Source organism: Procambarus clarkii, chromosome 17 (assembly GCF_040958095.1).
Source record: "Procambarus clarkii isolate CNS0578487 chromosome 17, FALCON_Pclarkii_2.0, whole genome shotgun sequence".
In the NCBI taxonomy this organism is placed as follows: Eukaryota; Metazoa; Arthropoda; class Malacostraca; order Decapoda; family Cambaridae; genus Procambarus; species Procambarus clarkii.
In genome coordinates this window covers 41,940,171-41,958,813 of record NC_091166.1, presented here as the reverse complement: position 1 = coordinate 41,958,813, position 18,643 = coordinate 41,940,171, and the positions used below count along the sequence as shown (strand labels likewise).

General features: G+C 45.2%; 1 protein-coding gene across 8 annotated transcripts in view; it reads left to right on the top strand.

The window, feature by feature from the left end:
* The window catches only part of Nca (neurocalcin homolog), a 472,011-nt gene that overhangs the window by 48,548 nt on the left and 404,820 nt on the right, over positions 1–18,643 (top strand). The gene's annotated exons all lie outside the window — the stretch shown is intronic.

Here is an 18,643-nt window from a genome sequence, read left to right as displayed (position 1 = left end):
TCTCTCTCTCTCTCTCTCTCTCTCTCTCTCTCTCTCTCTCTCCTGCCCCCCCTCTCTCTCTCTCTCTCTCTCTCTCTCTCTCTCTCTCTCTCTCTCTCTCTCTCTCTCTCTCGCTCGCTCTCTCTCTCTCTCGCTCTCTCGCTCTCTCGCTCTCTCGCTCTCTCTCTCTCTCGCTCTCTCTCTCTCTCTCTCTCTCTCTCTCTCTCTCTCTCTCTCTCTAGAGTAGATAGAGTAGCTCTCTCTCTAGAGTAGATAGAGTAGCTCTCTCTCTCATATATATATATATATATATATATATATATATATATATATATATATATATATATATATATATATGTATCACATACCACTTCGTACTTACCTATCAGTGACTACGGGGAAGTGAGGTCTTAGCTCTTTGTGCCCACCTTTTAGCTTTGTTAGTTAGTACACCTGTTCCAGTATAATTTAAGTATTCCGTTCGAATTCAGGTACGTTTATTGAGATCATAAAACACATCTCAAAGGGATAGAGTAGCTTAGGATATTTCTACCCTCCTCTACTTCAAGTCCCTCAAGGAGCGCACCAATCCAGTGAGTACAAATCCACATATCTCAGGACAAAAATCACGTTTTACATTGCAGGTTAATATAGTAAATAACAGCATATAGGTGTTACACTCTTGGAGCAAAGTGCTTATAGCGTTAAGTATTCTGTATATCATACCATTATCACACATCCATACTCGGTTCGAATTCTTTGTATAATCTGGCCTTAAAGTTGTGGATTAAGGTGGCTTCCACAACTTCGTCTTTCGCTGCATTCCACTTGTTGACCACCATACAAGGTGGTCCTGTGGTCCCGGGTTCGATCCCAGGCGCCGGCGAGAAATGATGGGCAGTTTCTTTCACCCTGATGCTTCTGTTACCTAGCAGTAAATAGGTACCTGGGAGTTAGTCAGCTGTCACGGGCTGCTTCCTGGGTGTGTGTGTGGGGGGGGGGGATAATTAAAAATAGTAGTTAGTAACAGTTGATTGACAGTTGAGAGGCAGGCCGAAAGAGCAGAGCTCAACCCCCGCAAGCACAACTAGGTGAATACACGTAGAGGCGCGCATTTTTTTTTATCTTTTTCTTTGTTTTTTCTCTCCTTTCTTACTTTCCCCCCTAACCATCCCCCTCCCTTTCCCTCCCTCCCTCACGTCTTTCTCTCCCTCTCTCACGTCTTTCCCTCCCTCCCTCACGTCTTTCTCTCCCTCTCTCACGTCTTCCCCTCCCTCTCTCACGTCTTCCCCTGGCAGTGTTCCTCAGCAGAGTGGACTGGGTGGGATCCGCGGGGCGCTGCTGCTGCTGCTGCTCTTGATTTTTATCATTTTGGGAAATGATCAATATTCATTTGTCGTGAGTGTGAGGCGCTATCAATGGCCGGCGTTTGTTGGCAGGCGCATATTGCTGGTGATTCAGTAATTCAAGACGCAATCAGATCTTATCACAGAACGGAAAAGACATGTTAAAGGGCCCACGAAGAAGGATGTCTGACGACCTAACGTTTCGTGATGCCATTCCAATTATCAGACATTTCAAATCACTTGTGCTGTTGAGGGGGGGGGGGGGGTTGGCTGTAATATGCCGTTCTGTACTCCACATCATCCTCCTGTTTAGGTAGTCATTTTTGTAACTATGCGCCCCATCGTACATACATTGACGTGATGGACAATTATCGTGCATCTGGTACTATTCACTTTATGGAGCCCGGGAAAAAATAAGTATAAAACCAAAAGTAAATATTCCTAGGCCTAGTATAGCGCCATATCTGGACTATATTAGGACCTCAGATGAGGTCCTAATATAGGACCTAAGGACCTAACTAGGACCTAATATAGGTGTATTAGGCCTTGGATGGTTAGGTTAGGTCTTATTAGCAATATTAAAACTTTTTTTTCCATTTGTCCAAATTCCTTTGTACCCATTCTGCTTTTTAAGTGTTCATTTACATCAATATATGTACAATGGTCCCCGTCGTTACTGTCTAAACAGACGGATGGGACGGCTATACTCGCCTCGCCTCTCACGGCAGATGTTCATATTCGAAAGAAAATGGGATACAGTCGAATAAAAAAAAAATTATATCGCTCGAACTAATCCGGATTTACTATAGTCAAGTTTACCTGTGAAATTTGTCACATTCTGCCTATTTACCACCAAGTTCTAATTATTTTCCTTAAAGCAGTTGATAACATACATGTTTACGCATATTTAGACACACACAAACATACACACACACACACACATTATATCAACTATGATTGGGAGGGAGAGATTAAGGGATTGGGCTGCCGAGCTTGAAGGATTGAGGGACTGGGCGGGTTGGATTGAGGGATTGGCAGGCAGCCGTATGACTGCTTAATTAACAAGGAAACAGCCAACAGGTAACCTTGCCCCACATACACCCTCCCTCCCCCCCCCCCCCCCTTCCTTCCTGGACGGAGCGAATACCATATGAATTAGTCCCCCCCCCCCCACAGTGAAGACAGGCGTGGATCCCATTCTCCACCGTCAACAAAAGCCAGTATGGTTAAGTACAGTATTTTAGAGTTGAATTCTATTGTATTTCTTCGTTATTGATGCTTTGACAGCCTCGATAAAGTCATTTGTTGCCAGTGTTACCTTGTGGAGGTTCCGGGGATCAAAGACCCCGCGGCCCGGTCTCCGGGCAGGCCTCCGAGCCTGTCGTCTGGTCAACTAGGCTGTTGGACGATGCTGTTTAAATCAAATAATATATTCAGCAACAGTAATGACACAGGTCACATCACCAACCACCACATGACTACCTGTCTTCACCTGGAGGTCTCCTCTTACACACACACACACACACACACACACACACACACACACACACACACACACACACACACACACACACACACACACACACACACACACACACCACACAGGGGGCTGGTGGCTGAGTGGACAGCCTAGGCCCACGTTATCTAGACTTGTGGATCTAGGGACCGTTCGATCCCCGGCACCGACGGAAAAACAAATGGGCAGTTTCCTTCACCCTAATGCACCTGTTACCTAGCAGTAAATAGGTACCTGGGAGTTAGACAGCTGCTACTGGCTGCTTCCTGGGGACGGGGGGGGGGGGGGGTTGTGTGTGTTTGAGAAATAGTAGTTAGTAACAGTTGATTGCCAGTTGAGAGGCGGGCCGAAAGAGCGGAGCTTAACCCCCGCAAGTACAACTAGGTGAGTACATTACACTCTCACGTTATTGTTATATATATGTCGTACCTAGTAGCCAGAACGCACTTTTTGGCCTACTATGCAAGGCCCGATTTGCCTAATAAGCCAAGTTTTCCTGAATTAATATATTTTCTCTAATTTTTTTCTTATGAAATGATAAAGCTACCAATTTCATTATGTATGAGGTCAATTGTTTTTATTGGAGTTAAAATTAACGTAGATATATGACCGAACCTAACCAACCCTACCTAACCTAACCTAACCTATCTTTATAGGTTAGGTTAGGTTAGGTAGCCGAAAAAGTTAGGTTAGGTTAGGTAGGTTAGGTAGTCGAAAAACAATTAATTCATGAAAACTTGGCTTATTAGGCAAATCGGGCCTTGCATAGTAGGCTCAGAAGTGCGTTCTGGCTACTAGGTACGACATATATATATATATATATATATATATATATATATATATATATATATATATATAAGCCTATACTTGCATAAACCACAAGTGAAGATAAACAATCTTTGGACAACACCCACCAGTGGGACTCGAACCCAGAAAGCACAACTACCTTCCAGTAGCTGGCATAACTAGTATGCTTTAACCCACTACGCCATCAGACCTTACAAAAGAAGTAGATAGTTCGAGATATATATCTCAAACATCTCTACCTCCCGAAGGCACCAGATGAGTGAGGGGTCAGTCTGCATTTTTCGTCAAGCCACTGTCAATGTGAGAGAACTCGTGTCCAGCTTATAAGCCTATACTTGCATAAACCACAAGTGAAGATAAACAATCTTTGGACAACACCCACCAGTGGGACTCGAACCCAGAAAGCACAACTACCTTCCAGTAGCTGGCATAACTAGTATGCTTTAACCCACTACGCCATCAGACCTTACAAAAGAAGTAGATAGTTCGAGATATATATCTCAAACATCTCTACCTCCCGAAGGCACCAGATGAGTGAGGGGTCAGTCTGCATTTTTCGTCAAGCCACTGTCAATGTGAGAGAACTCGTGTCCAGCTTATAAGCCTATACTTGCATAAACCACAAGTGAAGATAAACAATCTTTGGACAACACCCACCAGTGGGACTCGAACCCAGAAAGCACAACTACCTTCCAGTAGCTGGCATAACTAGTATGCTTTAACCCACTACGCCATCAGACCTTACAAAAGAAGTAGATAGTTCGAGATATATATCTCAAACATCTCTACCTCCCGAAGGCACCAGATGAGTGAGGGGTCAGTCTGCATTTTTCGTCAAGCCACTGTCAATGTGAGAGAACTCGTGTCCAGCTTATAAGCCTATACTTGCATAAACCACAAGTGAAGATAAACAATCTTTGGACAACACCCACCAGTGGGACTCGAACCCAGAAAGCACAACTACCTTCCAGTAGCTGGCATAACTAGTATGCTTTAACCCACTACGCCATCAGACCTTACAAAAGAAGTAGATAGTTCGAGATATATATCTCAAACATCTCTACCTCCCGAAGGCACCAGATGAGTGAGGGGTCAGTCTGCATTTTTCGTCAAGCCACTATATATATATATATATATATATATTGTGTGTGTGTGTATCACGAAAATAAACACGTTATTAAAAATGTGACAGTGTCAGACCACGGAGGAAAAATGAAACAGGAATTTCCTTAAGTACTTTCGTATATTAATACATCTTCAGAAGGAGTGCTTCACTGTCATATAATATATATAGTATAATATAATATGGGAGAATGTGTCGGTGGCACCTTCCTCACTGGGAACTATGCGAGGGAGCCTACTGACAGCAACCGGCGTCTTGGCAACACTGTGACTCGTTGTTGCCAGAGAGAAGGAGCGAATGTTTCCTTTTTTTTTTTTTTTTTTTTTTTTAATGTTGGCTCCTTTCTCTTGCCCCATTCCACGGTGGTGGTTGTGTGTTGCGGTGCGGCGGCGAGCGTTTACCGCAGTACATGAGGGACCACCCTCAGCCGGTCGGCCGAACGGACAGCACGCTGGCCTTGTGGTCCTGGGTTCGATTCCCGGCGCCGGTGGAAACAGATGGGTAGGGTTTCTTTCACCCTATGCCCCTGTTACCTAGCAGTAAAATAGGTACCTGGGTGTTAGTCAGCTGTCACGGGCTGCTTCCTGGGGGTGGAGGCCTGGTCGAGGACCGGGCCGCGGGGACACTAAAAAGACCCGAAATCATCTCAAGATAACCTCAAGAAGAACCCTCCGCCTGTCACGGGCCTTCTAAATGGCTTTCCTCCAGGGAGCTGGTATAAGGGGCCTGACGGCTGAGTGGACAGCACGCTGGTTACCTACTACTGTGGTCCGGGGATTCGATTCCCGGCGCCGGTGGAAACAGACGAGTAGGGTTTCTTTCACCCTGATGCCCCTGTTACCTAGCAGTAAGTAGGTATCTGGGAGTTAGACAGCTGTTACGGGCTGCTTTCTGTGTTTGTGTGTGGGGGGAGGGGGGAATTAGTTGATTGAGAGTTAAGAGGCGGGCCGAAAGAGCAGAGCTCAACCCCCCGCAAGCACAATTAGGTAAATAAACTCCCTCACTTCTTCCCTCCTTTTCGCCTCCCCCCCCTCCCACATATCTATCCTTTCTCTTCCACATACTCTCCTCCGTCCCCCACAAACTCCTCCCAAAAACACACTCCAGCCCCCCCCCCCCCATCCTTTCCCAAATACATACATACACTGTGATTGCTGTGATTGGCAAGCTAAGTCAATTCAGTAAATATAACACAAGGTTAAGGAGCATGGACGAAAATGCAATTTGATGACAATTATTTTGCATAATTAACCGACGATCCGAATTTCACCGCGTATTGTTATTTCTTTTAAGAAATCCGAATTTGGAGGGAAAATCCGGTGTGCATGTTTGGTCCGGATTTTCGCGAAAACGTGTGTATCGTGGCGTCACTGTATTGAGGTCCTATTCTCTTCGTACAGACGGAGTAGAACACCAAAATACAACCACTCGGACCATCCTATCTTGAACTAAACAGAGGCGAGAGTGAGATAACATAATCTGTACGTGGAAACCGCACAGGTTATCCTCTCTCTGCTATCGAGACGAGAAAGATTACATCATCTGTAAGTGAAAGACACTTGTTAGTCCGGTCCCAAATATGCACAGTAAAATAATGTATTGGAACGATAGATATTTATTGGAGAGATAAATATTTGATAGATATGGACGTGTACAATCGAACAGCCCATACACACACACACACACACACACACACACACACACACACACACACACACACACACACACACACACACACACACACACACACACACACACACACACACACGCGTACACTGTGGATATCAAGAGGCCCATAAGCTATTTACCTTCTACCAGGAAGTGTAAGATATATTGTGGGAACAAACATACGTTGAAACTTTTCAGAGGGAATTAGTCTTGGAGTAAGGTTCCAGTGAGGCCTGGATCTTGTGGCTAGTTAGGCATAGGCCTCTAAAGGTTTGCCAACGTCAAGAAAACGGTCTATTTAAAGTGTCCTCTCCTAACCTGTTGCCAGAGGACCCAAAACAGAAAACGGGACAGTACGTCACGCTCGCGAGCCGCTTCCATTTTCTACTACGACAATTTTTGGCCTTATGTAACGCATTGGATCTAAAAACGATGTTCTTTATACGACGTTGTTGTTGTTTTAGATTCAGCTACTGGGAACAAAAAGTTCCAAGTAGCACGGGCTATGGTGAGCCCGTAGTGGACTTACTGGCACAGGAGCGGGGCTGTAACTGGCTGTCACTCTGGGAGGGGCCTGACAGGTGAGTGGACAGCGCTTCGGATTCGTAGTCCTGAGGTTCCGGGTTCGATCCCCGGAGGAGGGGGAAACAAATGGGCAGTTTCTTTCACCCCTGCTGTCCTTGTTACCGAGCAGTAAATAGGTACCTGGGAGTTAGTCAGCTGCTACGGGCTGCTTCCTGGAGGGGTGTGTAACCAAAAGGAGGCCTGGTCGATGACCGGGCCGCGGGGACGCTAAGCCCCGAAATCAACTCAAGATCTCAAGAAGATAACTACTCCCGAAACCTGTACACCTTTCCTGAATCATAGCACCGTTATTTACAGTGATTAAACAGTTTACGAGCTTTGAAACTTGGCCACCCAAGGTTATTATTGTTATGAACAACCTCGTATTCCTTCGGAGGTTATAAACTGTTCAATAAATATAAACAAAGCCGTCATGACTGCGGAAAGATGTACAGGTTTCGTAAGATTGCGTAAATGCGTGATGGATCCTGGCCCAAAACCATGTTAATTTTATACCAAGCAAGATAGACCATCTCTAAATAGGTTAGAATGCTCTTTGTTTCTCTCTCTCTCTCCACCTTAATAAGAATATGAATATATTTTTTAGTAGGGGGGGGGGGGCGACTACTCTCCTCACTTGTTCCTGCAGGATCGAGCTTTAGCTCTTGGACCACGTCGTTTTAGTCGCTGGGTTTCTAATGACCTATTTTCTTTTATATCTAGAGATGGTGGTAGTGTGTGTTGGGGGGGGGGGCGAGGATGTGTAGGGAGAGGGGGGGGCGGGGTAGATAATGCTGACGGTGCCCCCCCCCCACACATCCTCTTCGTCACGTCCTCTCTCACATATACTTATTTGGTAACTCTTATCGTGGGCTGACGTTCTTTGTTTAATTACTGTGCTCTCTTAATTGGCGGGAAAATATGGCCGCACGGTTTTTCCTTTAGGAAATACGCCGCTCCTGTTATCTTTATCCATTTTCGTGCCAACAACTGTCATTATTCCGTTCTGTTAGGAAATTGACTATTTACGCAATCTCGGCAAACATACAAACTTTTTAACGTAAAAAAAACTAAAAACTAAAGTTTAGTTAGACTGTTCAACAAGCATCCACTACACATAAGGGACATAACTTTTTTTTAAACTAAAAAAAACGTCATGACAACGTTGCAACAATGTAGATATGGTAGAAATGACAGTTATGTTGTGTGTGTTTGCTGGGGTGAAATAACAGTGACCTGATAACTCTGTGAAGAAATTTTTCGAGCAGTGCATGTGTGGAATCTTGTAGCTTTTTATGCTTATCATGACCTTAATGGCAATGCCAGATTTTTATCCTCAAGAATGTGTGTATCTGGGGTTGATCCAGGACGCAAAATCAATTCCACACACAGTTTGTATAACAAAAAATTGTCTTTGGGACTGTTTATCTCTTATCTACTGAGACCCAAGGGTATTGTAGAAATAGTCTTAGTACAAGTAACTGTAAAAAAAAGCTCACTAAATAATAAAGAATGCTTTAACACAGACTATCCAGCTTCTCATAAAGTAGGAACCAAGTGAATAATACCAAAAGAACGCCATTATGAACACAGTCTCAACTGTATATACCAGGAAGATTTTGTAGCAAGAGTATGAGGAGACAAATGGTTAAAAATGTCAAGGCTCTTATATGAATTTATATATGAAGGTCAAACCTACCTTTGCGGTTGTCTGGCGTTGATTCCTGGGGTCAAGGTGCCTGTGGCCCGGTCTGTGACCAGGCCTCCTGGCTGATGGTCTGGACAACCAGGCTGTTGGACGCGGCTGATCGCAGCCTGACGTACGAATCACAGCCTGGTTGATCAGGTATCCCTTGGAGGTGTATATAACTTTCTCTCTTGAACACTGTGAGGGGTCGGCCAGTTATGGCCCTTATGTGTAGTGGATGCTTGTTGAACAGTCTCGGGCCTCTGATGTTGATAGAGTTCTCTCTCTCAGAAATGGTTGAGATACTGAGGTTTCAGTACGATTCAGTTGTCAGTAAACCACTGAACACATTGAAGATTATTGATCCAAACGAATTCTTCATGAATGTGTTACCAACATCAAATATATCAGATAACACTAACCCTACTAGACTTTGAAGTAGGAATAGCCAGCATGCCCATGCACGCTGGCTGTACATTGTGTACTATGTACAAGTGCAATTATGTGCTATGTATGACAGAAAATGTACTTATTACACTTAGTATTAGACCGTACTGTCAATTCGGAGGATGGGTTGCATCAGAGGCCCGAGACTGTTCAACACCAGGTCCTGTTGCACCATGACCAGACTCCTAGAATTCCATATTCACCAAGAATTGCCCCCCCTCCTAAAAAACATAGCATCACAGGCCCCAAACATTATTTGGAGACGGAGCCAAGATACTGGTGATACTCCCGACATACTTAAAACAGCAGAGATAGCACCACTCCATAAAGGCGAAAATATAGGAACAAAAAATTATAAACTGATAGCATTAGTATCGCACATAAAAATCTTTGAAAGATTGCTCAGAAGTAAGATAACAAATCACATGGAATCGCAGCATCTTCATGATCCTAGACAACATGGGTTCAGAACAGGACGGTCTTGCCCTTCTCAATTGCTAAACGACTAGAGTCGAGCCTGGCCCCAGGCCGGGCTCGGAGTGGAAGAACTCTCGAAACACCCTGCAGGTATGCTCCAGGTATGACATGGTATGAGAACTTTGAAATCCAGGAATCCCGACCGTCCAAGTGGTTGGGCACCATTCCTTCACCTCTTCCCATCCCAAAGCCTTATCTTGATCCCTTCCAAGTGCTATAACAGTCTAATGGCTTGGCGCTTTATCCTGATGGTTCCCTTCCCTCCCCCCCCCCCTCATCCTCCCTTCTCCCCCCCCCTCTTCCTCCCCCCCCCCCCTCTTCCTCCTCCTGCCCATCTTCCCTCGTCTCCTCCCCATCTCCTCCTCCTCCCCATCTCCTCCTCCTCCCTGCCTTCCTTGCCCCATACAGGCCACGCAGCACACCCTGGTGGAGGCCAGAGATGGTGTGGGATGTGTCGTGGTGGTCCTGGCTGCCGCCCCAGCGGTACACAGCTCGGTTGGATCCCTCAAGGTGTTATACACACAACCGTATTTATATCTGGAGGTAGTCAGCTGGAAGCGGGGACGAGTGCGTGTCAAGTAAGGCGTCAGTTTGCACTTAAAGCTGAGACTATCATCATTCTCCCCCACTATATTCAATGTGACTGGGGGGGGGGAGGGGTGATCTATAGTTTTTTCATTGCTTTTTTTCCAATTGAAGGCTCTGTATTAGAGTAATTAAGTTAGTAGTATTTCCTCGTACCGTGGAAATAAATAGCTTTTGGTGCTATTTTTATGTTTCGGTAAAAATAGGATTGCATATTTTTTTTTAGCACTGAATAAGCCGGTTATTTTTATCTTGTTACTCATTCTGGTGATCCCTAGGGGTCACTGCCCAGCATCCCAGTCGCAAGATTGGCTAGATTATTGGTGTTGGCAGCTCGCATTCCAGCGTTGGTTTCACAGCCCGATTGGTCTGGTATCCTTTGTAGATTTTAAATTGTTATGCGTTGATCTTTAAATTGCTATGAATTTGCATCTTTTGGTTCATGTGCAAAGACAATAGCTGTGTTTTGAACTTAGATTTTGATTAAGAGCAGTTCAAAGGAGAACTTGATAGAAGCCTCGAGAGGATACCTAATCAACCGAGCTGTGATCTATACATCTTGAACAGCTGTCTAACAGCCAGGTAGACCAGACTACCAACCAGGTGGCCTGGTCAGAGACCGGGCCGCGGGAAATCCTGATCCTTGGAACCATCACAGGGTCGACTACAACGTAATTAAGCAGCTGGGCGCAGACCTGTCTTATAACTAAAAGCACAACGGAGCCCGTGGCTGAGCGGACAGAACACTGGACGTGTGATCCTGTGGTCCCGGGTTCGATCCCGGGCGCCGGAGAGAAACAATGGGCCGAGTTTCTTTCACCCTATGCCCCTGTTACCTAGCAGTAAATAGGTACCTGGGAGTTAGTCAGCTGTCACGGGCTGCTTCCTGGGGGGGTAGAGGCCTGGGGCCAGATTCACGAAGCGGTTACGCAAGCACTTACGAACCTGTACATCTTTCCTCAATCTTTGGCGGCTTTGTTTACAATTATTAAACAGTTAATGAGCCCCGAAGCACCAGGAGGCTGTTTATAACAATAACAACAGTTGATTGGCAAGTTTTCATGCTTGTAAACTGTTTAATAAATGTAACCAAAGCCGTCAAAGATCGAGGAAAGATGCACACGTTCGTAAGTGCTTGCGTAACTGCTTCGTGAATCTAGCCCCTGGTCGAGGACCGGGCCGCGGGGACACTAAGCCCCGAAATCATCTCGAGATAACCTCAAGATAACAACATTTTGTTCATGCAATCGGCGTAAAAATTGCTGCGGTTTAAGACAATGAAAAAGCACCGCAATATTGACGCTTGAGGATTATAATGGTAATAGGGTGTGGTAGGTTAGGTAGGTTACCCAGGTTCACACTCTTCTACTTGGGCTAAAACACTGTATTTTTGACGGAGGGGAAGTAGTGAGAACGGGGAGATTATAAGTGGCATTTCCTGGTGTATTATTACCGTAAGTGTGTCGGCATGTAGGGAATTTTAGACCTTTGTTTATTATTCCTGTGTGTTTTTTCTTCTGTTTTTGCGTAATTTATATTTTATTTCATCTTTTATATATCATCCTCTATTTACTTTCCACTATGGCTGTGTTGTCTTCTCTAGACACTTCATAATGAGTATATATGATTTATAATCATGTAAAGTTAATTTTATACCAATGTGAGGGCTTCTCTTCCCTACCTGTGAGGGCTCTCTCTCCTACCCGTGAGGGCTTCTCCTCCCTACCTGTGAGGGTTTTTCTCTCTCCTACCTGTGAGGGCTGCTGCCTCCTACCTGTGAAGCAGGTAGACTTCAGTAAATGTAAACAATGCCGCCACGATTGGGGAAACATGTACAGGTTTCGTAAGGTTGCGTAAAATGTTTGACGAATATTGGTTCTGGCCTCCGGTTCACGGGTTAAGTTTATCGGTCTTTTCGATGGCAGGAAAAAGATTGGGGAAAGACCAGGATTATTGGGAGGCAGTCGCTGTTCATCTGCACTGAGAGAGAAGGCTCATGCAGCAGGGTTATTTGGTGACCGGAGATGGTAAGTGTAGGTTAGGTTAGGTTAGGTGGGCTTGGTAGCACTGATTGGCTTGAAGACTACGCACAAGGTGTTAGTCTACGGCGACCCCGGGGAGGTAGGTCCTCCAGGTGATTGATTCCTACTTGGGATTAATCTTGCATTCAATGGGGATGCTGGGGAACTTGTGATGGTATAAGTTGTCCGCCTTGCCTAGACACATGGTGAGAAAGTGGTGTGTGTGTGTGTGTGTGTGTGTGCTCACCTAATTGTGCTCACCTAATTGTGCTTGCGGGGGTTGAGCTCTGGCTCTTTGGTCCCGCCTCTCAACCGTCAATCAACTGGTGTACAGATTCCTGAGCCTATTGGGCTCTATCATATCTACATTTGAAACTGTGAATGGAGTCAGCCTCCACCACATCACTTCCTAATGCATTCCATTTGCTAACTACTCTGACACTGAAAAAGTTCTTTCTAACGTCTCTGTGGCTCATTTGGGTACTCAGCTTCCACCTGTGTCCCCTTGTTCGCGTCCCACCAGTGTTGAAAAGTTCGTCCTTGTTTACCCGGTCGATTCCCCTGAGGATTTTGTAGGTTGTGATCATGTCCCCCCTTACTCTTCTGTCTTCCAGTGTCGTGAGGTGCATTTCCCGCAGCCTTTCCTCATAACTCATGCCTCTTAGTTCTGGGACTAGTCTAGTAGCATACCTTTGGACTTTTTCCAGCTTCGTCTTGTGCTTGACAAGGTACGGGCTCCATGCTGGGGCCGCATACTCCAGGATTGGTCTTACATATGTGGTGTTCAAGATTCTGAATGATTCCTTACACAGGTTCCTGAACGCCGTTCTGATGTTAGCCAGCCTCGCATATGCCGCAGACGTTATTCTCTTTATGTGGGCTTCAGGAGACAGGTTTGGTGTGATATCAACTCCTAGATCTTTCTCTCTGTCTGTTTCATTAAGTACTTCATCTCCTATTCTGTATCCTGTGCCTGGCCTCCTGTTTCCACTGCCTAGTTTCATTACTGTGTGTGTGTGTGTGTGTGTGTGTGTGTGTGTGTGTGTGTGTGTGTGTGTGTGTGTGTGTGTGTGTGTGTATGAGGATGAGGATGAGGATGAGTGCACGCACTCATCCTCAAAATTTGTACTTGTCTAGAACGATAAATACTGACACGGTCACAGAAAGTATCTCATCTCCTTGTAGTGTTCACCCCCCCCCCCTGGTATACCAGCCTTCTGCCTCCTGATCCCACAAGAACTAGTAAGGGAGTACTATATATGAATTTCCGTGACAGAATTCGCGACAAGATGTTACTGATGATGATATTCAATTTTATTAACAAACTAATTAACTGGGAACAAATAAACCAAGGGAGTGTGTATGTGTGTGTGTAAGGGAGTGTGTGTGTGTATATATATATATATATATATATATATATATATATATATATATATATATATATATATATATATATATATATATATATATATATGTGACAATGTCAGACCACGGAGGAAAAATGAAACAGGAATTTCCTTAAGTACTTTCGTATATTAATACATCTTCAGAAGGAGTGATATACACACATTATATATATATATATATATATATATATATATATATATATATATATATATATATATATATATATATATAATGCGCCTGGTTTATGAGGTCCCAATAATTTAATGTTTTATTGAGTGGATGTACTATATTAGGCCTAAGATTACTAGGACGGTTTATATCAGGTTGTTTAGTATCATTTTGTGTAGAAGAGAATGCCATTTGAGGTCATTCAGTAATATATAATGTGAACATTTCGGTGATCAACAATAAACGTTGGTACTCTGAACCCAATACCATGACTACTGTCATTGTAGGAGGATGGGGCTGATAGCTCTCATGTTGGGAGACATTGTCACCGCGCCTCGGGAGCCCGTGGGCAACACTGCCAGTAAGATGGTAGTGTGTGGCGTTCCTATTTTATTATAGTATGGCCTCGTGTGATTCATGTGTGTGTGTGTTCTATCTTTACACGCTTCTGGCAGAGTACTTGATGTAGTCCTGGTGCGGTGGTGGTGGTTGTTGTTGGGTTGTGGTGTTCTTGCTGGGGTTTGTTGTTGTTGCTGCTGGGTTGTGTTCTTGTTGGGGTTTGTTGTTGTTGTTGCTGGGTTGTGTTCTTGCTGGGGTTTGTTGTTGTTGTTGCTGGGTTGTGTTGTTGCTGTGTTGTGTTGTTGCTGCTGTGTTGTTGCTGCTGTGTTGTGTTCTTGCTGGGGTTTGTTGTTGTTGCTGTGTTTCTGTATACACACGTCTGTGAATGTGTATTTACTATTTGTGTCTGCAGAATCGAGACACTTTCCCAAGGTTTAAAGTGGGATAATCTATACACGTTTTGACTCTGAACAAGAGCTGTGTCTTGACCAAACCAGTTCTGGTTTCTTTACAGTGAAGGAATTAATGTATATAATCCTGATAATTTTATACCAAAGTGTTTTTGAGGTCGTGATATTGATTGTTGCAAGCCTTACAAGTGCGTGTTGCAAGGACGGGCCTGATTAAGAAAGGCGTTACAGCATTGCCCAAGTTTCCGGCAGAGTAGAAAGTCAGAAAAGTAAGGGGCTGACAGATGTATTATTGTTACTGTACTGTGATACACGTTGTGCATTAATATATGGCTTCAGTTTACAAGAGAATCAAAGTTGGGAGTAGGAGCAGCAGCTGCTCACTACGAGGGTGGTGGGAGTGGGTTCCTTGCCCATTTGAGTAATCAAATCTTACAAACCCGGTAGATCTTGCTGAAGAGTGCCAGTGTAACTTAACACACGGTACTGGGCTCAGGAGAGAGTGATGCACAGGCCTAGTGAAGTGGAGATGCTCTATAGGCACTTACCAAAAAGCTTTATGAATAAATAAGGCCCACGATATTGAAACATTTTACATGCAAATAAAAAAAAAAAATTGAGATATGAGAGTTTAGGGCCGCGCCCAGCCACAGCCTCACCAGTAATATCATTGAGAAAAGCCTGACCGCGCTGCCCAAGATCAACATGTTTCTTAACTTACCATAGGTAAACACTCAGAAGACCAGGGTGTAATAAGACTACTCCTTCCTCTCACTTAAGGCGTCACATAAAGTCCTGGCTCAAATCCAAAGAAAATGACAGGTTGGATCATTGATGGTACTTCTTAAGACTCTAGTTCTCTATAGGGTGGAACATTGGTGCACGCTAACAGCAAGTATAAGAAATAGTTTGAATTTGATGTGGTTGTCCAGTGTTCAAGGAAAAATAAAACTGGCAGTTTTCTGTGCCGGACCAACCGGGTTGTAGTGGATGTATGGGGAGCCGGTCGGCCGAGCGGACAGCACGCTGTGCTTGTGATCCTGTGGTCCTGGGTTCGATCCCAGGCGCCGGCGAGAAACAATGGACAGAGTTTCTTTCACCCTATGCCCCTGTTACCTAGCAGTAGAATAGGTACCTGGGTGTTAGTCAGCTGTCACTGGCTGCTTCCTGGGGGTGGAGGCCTGGTCGAGGACCGGGCCGCGGGGACACTAAAAAGCCCCGAAATCATCTCAAGATAACCTCAAGATATGTATGGGCCTGCGGGCCACTCTAAGCCAACGGCCTGTTGGACCAAGCTCTCATAAGACCAAGCTCTCATGTGCTGTAGCGGTTGCTGAGTGGGTGCTGCAGTCGTAGACATCCAATGAATGTGGTAGAAATTGCTGGTGTGCGAATCGCCTTGGACGGGACACCAATAATGGAGGAGGCTGGGCGAGCCAAATTAAACCGGGTGCCAGGTGCCAGCTGTAGTGGCCTCTGGCGGTGCTCCGAGAACACACACTCTTGTCCACTTTATACCCAGTCAAGGCAACCCTCTCAACTCTACCTTTGTTTTCACCTTCTGGTTGTGGGCTGCCTACCAACCTATTGTTGCTTCTCAGAATTAATGTCCCCGCGGCCCGGTTTCTGACCAGATCTCCTGATTAGTAGTCTGGTCAACCAGGCTGTTGGACGCCGCTGCTCGCAGTCTGACGTGTGAAACACAACCCAGTTGATCAGGTGTTTTTGAGAGGTGGTCATAAAGTTCTCGCTTGAACTCGGCGAAGCTGTTATGATGTTATAGATTCTGCTACTCGGAACAAGTTCCAAGTAGCATGGGCTATGGTGAGCCCCTAACTTACCTGGCACAGGAGCGGGCAAGTAGCACAGGCCCATACGGGTAGAGATTGAAGGAGAGTGTTTACAAGTCGTGGGCCGCGAATATTGATAGCATTCTCTTTTGACGCGGGTATCACCAGTGCTTTTCACTGGTGGAAATTTTCACCAGTGCTTCTTAGCTGGCAGGCTGTGGAAAACGCGGCGTTTGCAAGTTGTCACAGGCAGAGAGATCAGTAATGATCGGGTATTGTGGCACTAACGCCTTGCCCGATGACACTCGTACTCCCGCCTAATGCGTCGCATTTTTGACGGATTGACTACCTTGATAATCATGAAACGTGTTTGTCCAAATTCAAGCAGCGTACTAATGAAGTGTTTGTATACGTCAGCCTCGATTGGTCTGGCGGGTTGCTTGGGTTCGTACGTTTCTGGTTAGGGTAAACAGTTGCATTTTTTTACGGAGTGGCAAGTGGACAGAGCGGGTTGATCAACCAGCCCATCATATTGAGTTGTCACACAAATTGTGGACTAAATTGTCCGAACCTAACCCAATCGAAGACCCATGAATAAAAAACGGGACAGCCCGTCAATTTTTTGCGAGCCGCTGTGATTTATAGTACATCATATTTTGGCTGTTGGGGTCATACGTCAAAATGCGACGTACCGTTCAAGAGGAAGGTTCGTGATCGGAATCTTGTTCCAACTGACACAAATAAATGAAGTCATTGAGGCGGGTGGTGGTGTTCAATCCCCCCCCCCTTACTTCCATTAGCAAGATTAAGATTAGAGGTGGCATAAGACCTATAGCACAGTAGTCTACGTCCTGTGGTACACAATCTAGGATCCCTAAGTTCGAGCCTCGGGCGGGACAGAAACAGTTGGGTAAGTTTCTTTTCATCTGATGCCTCTATTCACCTAGCACTAAAATATTGTACTCGGGAGTTGGGCAACTATTGTGGGGTTGCATCCTGGAGAGGATCAATAGCTGGCCTAGAGGAACCTTGATAAGTCTTATGTTTAGAAGACCTGGTCGAGGACCGGGCCGCGGGGACGCTAAGACCGAAATCGTCGCAAGGTAAGGTAAGGTCTGTCCAGGCTTCCTCTGCCAGACAACGGGATATTAAAGTCTCGAGTCGTTAAATAATTAAATATTTAAGATAGATAATTTTGTATTTTTTTATAGACGTCAGTTAGGTCAGGTAACTTTAATTTTATAAAGTTGATAGCTCTAATAGGGTCACATTATAAAGTTGTTTATCTTAATGATGATCATTTGCAGAATCTAAGGACATGCCTAAAGCAAAACTCTTAATTAAGGGTGAGTTTGATTGCCAACATAACTCTGCAAATCGTGGGAATGTTGGTAGTGTATGTAATGGTACCATTTATGTAATGGTAGACCTGGACAGGAAGTGTTCACGCCTAACCGAACACTAACACCACTGGCAACACAACCCTGACCAACCACCACGACCACCCTGACCATCTCCACCACCACCACCCTGACCATGTCCACCACCACCCTGACCAACCACCACCAGCACCACCACCACCCTGACCAACCACCAGCACCACCACCACCCTGACCAACCACCACCACCACCCTGACCAACCACCACCACCACCACCACCACCACCCTGACCAACCACCACCACCACCCTGACCAACCACCACCACCACCACCACCACCACCCTGACCAACCACCACCACCAGCACCAGCACCACCACCCTGACCAACCACCACCACCACCCTGACCAACCACCAGCAAAAGACTGTGGCAGTGATGTTAATGTATGCCGACAGGAGAATGAGTTGAGACGTGCTGCATTGCACCACACGGCTCACACAGTCGTGTCTAGTGGTGGAAATGAAGTGAAAGTTGTAGACTTGTGCCATCCGCTTGTGGCTGTCGAGAACTCGTTCAACCAGGTTATTGTCTCTGGCACTACATGCCGGAGAAAAAAAGTGATATTAAATCATGAAACGTGAAAATAACGAACTACCTTTCCCACCTTTTATTACATCACCAGATAAATTGCTGATGAGTTTAGATATGCAGTTTTAATTATTGCAGTCATGGTATTCCAACGTTATTTTTTTAAATATATTTTTACAATCTGTGTCCAAACTAGCAGGCCAGACGCTTGGGGCTAGTCTCGCTTAACTTTTCAAGATGCCACACGGGGGGTATGTGAGTGTCATGGACCAGTTGGGGGTCATGTCCAGTGCAACGCTTCTATAAATATCGGCTTCTATAACAATCTTGAGATATCTTGAC